This window comes from Coregonus lavaretus (assembly GCF_964263955.1).
Source record: "Coregonus lavaretus genome assembly, chromosome: 21".
Classification (NCBI taxonomy): Eukaryota; Metazoa; Chordata; class Actinopteri; order Salmoniformes; family Salmonidae; genus Coregonus; species Coregonus lavaretus.
The window spans coordinates 28,645,765-28,651,010 of record NC_140008.1 but is presented as its reverse complement, the minus strand read 5'-3'; positions in this window follow the sequence as shown (position 1 = coordinate 28,651,010).

The following is a 5,246-nucleotide window of genomic DNA, read 5'->3' as shown; positions in this document are numbered from 1 at the left end:
ATGATTGGTTGACGGTAGGTGGGGGTGATACATCCTGAATAAATACTAACTCACTTCCTTGACAACTTCCTTCCCAATAGCTCTGCTCCGCTAAGAGCATGAAGCATGAAAGCCCTGAAGTCTGTGGAGGCTGCATCACAGTAAATGCTGTAGGGCTACTTCAGACACGGATTGACCATGCAGAGCCTTTAAGTGTTCAAGAATTGTGATACAAAGTGTGTTAAAGAAAAACATGCTGATCAAAATACACGAGAGCCATCTAGGGATGGAAAAGTCAAAACGACGTGCAAAAGCAGTATTATTCTGGCCCAAGATGAATGCTAATATAGAGCAGACAATCAGAGCCTGTAAAACACGCCAGAAATACATGTATAAACAGAGCAAAGAGCCAATGTGGGTTGAGGAAAACTATGTGTTGAGACCATGGGGTAAAGTAGGAATAGATCTCTTTGCTCTTGAGGGCAAGAACTATAGTAGTTGTCTAATGTTGGTGGGGCATATTAACCTGTTTTAATGATACTCCTGAATCACTATGATCAATAAAATATTTTCTTGTGTCTACTTTTATAAGGGGCTGAGATCACAGGAGGTTGGTGGCACCTTAATTGGGGAGAACGGGCTCGTGGTAATGGCTGGAGTGGAATAGGGCAAAAACCAAAATGTGTACCCCTTGGGGTCCTAAGGACCGAGTTTGGGAAACACTGCCTTAAGGGGTCTTAAAATTCAAAATCAAATAGCTAAATGATCCTTGGTATGACCATCTTAAAACAATTCCATAAGATAGCTTAGTACTGGAGTTACAAGTCATATTTCTGAAGTTTCAGAAACAGTCTCTGTACCCTTGGTGGTGTGTATGCTAGACCCTTCTTTGCAATTGTAACCAAAGGTTTATGATATGTTTCGGCCCACACTGTTTTACCATAGATAAACACATGGAATTTCTCACATGCATATGACAGTGCCAATGCCTCTTTCTCAATCTGAGCATAGTTACACTCAGAAGTTGTCAGAGGCACATGCGACTGGGCGCCATCTAGTGCCATACTACGGTAATAACACTACACCAAAACCTGCTTCATAGGCATCTGCTGAGATTTTGGTTTTGCTCTTTTCATTATAGAACCTCAGTACTGGAGCATGCATGATTAAAGCCTTGAGTTCCTCAAACTCTTTCTGGTGATTACTGTTCCAACACCACTCTGTAATTATTTTACAGTAGACTTTTCATCTGGCTAGTATGAGTTGCCAGTTTAGGTACAAATTTGCCCACATAGTTAACCATACTTAAAAACCTTTGTACACCCTCTTTGTCGGTAGGCAGTGGCATGTCCTTGATGGCTGTCAGTTTGCTCTGGTCTATCTGAACACCTTAACATGTTCGTTTTTCAACCAAGAAGGTTATTTCTGTCATTCTGAATTCACATTAATCTGCGTTTAGCTTGTTTAGATCAAGTGCTGCTTTCAACCTTGTGTTGTGCTCTTCAAGAGTCTGCTCCCCATATTAGCACATCATCAATGTACACTTTGTGCCTGGCACACTCTCAAATATCTGTTGGACTGTCCTATGAAAGACTTCTGGTGCTGAAGTGAGACCAAACGGGAGGCTTTTAAATGAGTACCTAGCAAAAGGAGTATTGAAAGTATAAAGCCTTGTCCTCTCCTTGTCCAGACTGATCTGCCAAAACCCTGAGGAGGAGTCTAGCTTGAGAAGTATTTAGCCCCTGCTATGTCCCCGAATATCTCCCCCCTGATAGGCAGCTGAAAGTGTTCCCTTTGCACATACTTGTTTAGCTCTTTTGGATCCATAGACAGTCTGAGCGAGCCGTCTTTCTTCTCAACTATTACTAGTGAGTGGACCCATTCAGTAGGCTCTTCTACTTTGTCTAGGATATCTAAGGACTCTAGCCTCAGCAGCTCTGCTTTTAGCTTGTCTCTTAATGATAATAGTACCTTTCAAGGTGCATGGATCACTGGTCTATTTGGCTGCTCTAACTCGATTTTGTGCTGCACCTTGAGTTTTCCTATTCCCTGAAAAACATCAGCATATGCATCCTCAACATTAGTAATTTCACCATTCACTGTATGAAGCCGTTTCAATAGAAACAGTAAGTTACATGACTTTAACCCAATGATGAGTGGTTTTTCTCCCTTTACTATGACAAAAGGAACCTTATGAGATTGATAATCTACCTCCAGCACCAATGTGCATGTCCCTGAAGTGGCAATTGCTTCACCACTGTATGCTTTCAGTCTTATTCCTTTGTTTTGTGTTCACCACTGGTTTTACCTGTAACCATAACAATTCAGTCTCCGGAATGATGTTAACCTGTGCTCCAGTGTGAATTTTTAACACAATGTCAGTTCCATTAGTCTTGTAAGTAACAGTCCTCGTCTGGTCCTGTGAGTGCGACTGTTCTGACAAAGAGGTCACCCGAAGCCCCCTCACTGTACTCGTTTACACTGCTGTTGTCCTGGTCCTCGTTGACACAGTGTACTGTCTTTTGTTTTCTCCGCTGCCTGCATTTGAGTGTGAAGTGGTTCTTCATGCCACAGTTGTGACACTCTTTTCCATATGCTGGGACTGGCGAGGTCTGTGCTCTCTTCCACAGTTGCCGCATGAAAGCTGGTCCCCTGAAGTGCGCTGCTGCCTGCTGTCGGCGCTGTCCTTTGAAGTTAGCCGTTTAGCTGTAGCTCTCCCTTTGCTAACATACTCCAGTTTGCATACTGTGTCACTAAGAACACCGCTGTCCATTGACCGTATGTGACTCTGTGTCACCTCTCTAGCCTGACACATTTGTATTGCTCTTTCTAGCGTGAATTCATTCTCACAAGTAACTTTTCTCTCAGCCCCTTGTCTCTCACCCCCATGACTATTCTATCTTGCATCAGGGAATCTGTAATTTGACCGAAATTACACAACTGACTTTTCAGTTTCAAATCCATAATAAATTCCGCAACAGTCTCTGTTTCATTCTGACATCTACATTTACATTTTAGTCATTTAGCAGACACTCTTATCCAGAGCGACTTACAGTTAGTGAGTGCATACATTTTCATACTGGCCCCCCATGGGAAACGAACCCACAACCCTGGCGTTGCAAGCGCCATGCTCTACCAACTGAGCTACACGGGGCCCCAATCTACTGTTGAAAACATACCTCTCAAATGTCTAATTTCTTCTGGGAGTACAAAAATACTGCCTGCTCCTCATCTGTTAGCTGAAAGCTGTTGTAGACACCAATGGCGTCCGAGCCTGCTACTGTGCGACCGTCTGTGCGTCGTCTTTTTCAGCCACTCCTATCGCTGTCAGATAGAGGGTGAAACTGCTTGAACCGCTTCCATTGCTCTTCAACGTTGCTGTTAAGTTTCAGTTCTGTTGGAGGCTTTAGCTGCTCCATGTCGTTAGCCAGCTAGCACTGCAAAATGACTAGCTACAGTGGGGGAAAAAATATTTAGTCAGCCACCAATTGTGCATGTTCTCCCACTTAAAAAGATGAGAGAGGCCTGTAATTTTCATCATAGGTACACGTCAACTATGACAGACAAAATGAGAATTTTTTTCTCCAGAAAATCACATTGTAGGATTTTTAATGAATTTATTTGCAAATTATGGTGGAAAATAAGTATTTGGTCAATAACAAAAGTTTCTCAATACTTTGTTATATACCCTTTGTTGGCAATGACACAGGTCAAACGTTTTCTGTAAGTCTTCACAAGGTTTTCACACACTGTTGCTGGTATTTTGGCCCATTCCTCCATGCAGATCTCCTCTAGAGCAGTGATGTTTTGGGGCTGTCGCTGGGCAACACGGACTTTCAACTTCCTTCCTACATAGATTTTCTATGTGGTTGAGATCTGGAGAATGGCTAGGCCACTCCAGGACCTTGAAATGCTTCTTACGAAGCCACTCCTTCGTTGCCCGGGCGGTGTTTTTGGGATCATTGTCATGCTGAAAGACCCAACCACGTTTCATCTTCAATGCCCTTGCTGATGGAAGGAGGTTTTCACTCAAAATCTCACGATACATGGCCCCATTCATTCTTTCCTTTACACAGATCAGTCGTCCTGGTCCCTTTGCAGAAAAACAGCACCAAAGCATGATGTTTCCACCCCCATGCTTCACAGTAGGTCTGGTGTTCTTTGGATGCAACTCAGCATTCTTTGTCCTCCAAACACGACGAGTTGAGTTTTTACCAAAAAGTTCTATTTTGGTTTCATCTGACCATATGACATTCTCCCAATCCTCTTCTGGATCATCCAAATGCACTCTAGCAAACTTCAGACGGGCCTGGACATGTACTGGCTTAAGCAGGGGGACACGTCTGGCACTGCAGGATTTGAGTCCCTGGCGGTGTAGTGTGTTACTGATGGTAGGCTTTGTTACTTTGGTCCCAGCTCTCTGCAGGTCATTCACTAGGTCCCCCTGTGTGGTTCTGGGATTTTTGCTCACCGTTCTTGTGATCATTTTGACCCCACAGGGTGAGATCTTGCGTGGAGCCCCAGATCGAGGGAGATTATCAGTGGGCTTGTATGTCTTCCATTTCCTAATAATTGCTCCCACAGTTGATTTCTTCAAACCAAGCTGCTTACCTATTGCAGATTCAGTCTTCCCAGCCTGGTGCAGGTCTACAATTTTGTTTCTGGTGTCCTTTGACAGCTCTTTGGTCTTGGCCATAGTGGAGTTTGGAGTGTGACTGTTTGAGGTTGTGGACAGGTGTCTTTTATACTGATAACAAGTTCAAACAGGTGCCATTAATACAGGTAACGAGTGGAAGACAGAGGAGCCTCTTAAAGAAGAAGTTACAGGTCTGTGAGAGCCAGAAATCTTGCTTGTTTGTAGGTGACCAAATACTTATTTTCCACCATAATTTGCAAATAAATTCATTAAAAATCCTACAATGTGATTTTCTGGAGAGAAAAAATCTCAATTTGTCTGTCATAGTTGACGTGTACCTATGATGAAAATTACAGGCCTCTCTCATCTTTTTAAGTGGGAGAACTTGCACAATTGGTGGCTGACTAAATACTTTTTTCCCCCACTGTACATGCACTACATGCTGTGTGGCTAATTTTACCTCAGATAGTCTTGCTAGCCCAATGTCTAGTTAGCTAGCTAGCTAGTGACGTGAAGCCTCTTGGCACCGTTCGGCATTTTCGACCAAAACTCGATGATGAGTTCTGTCACTCCTGGTACCATGTTGTATCTTATTGTCTAAGAAATACTAAAGAAAACAATTGTTCTTTAA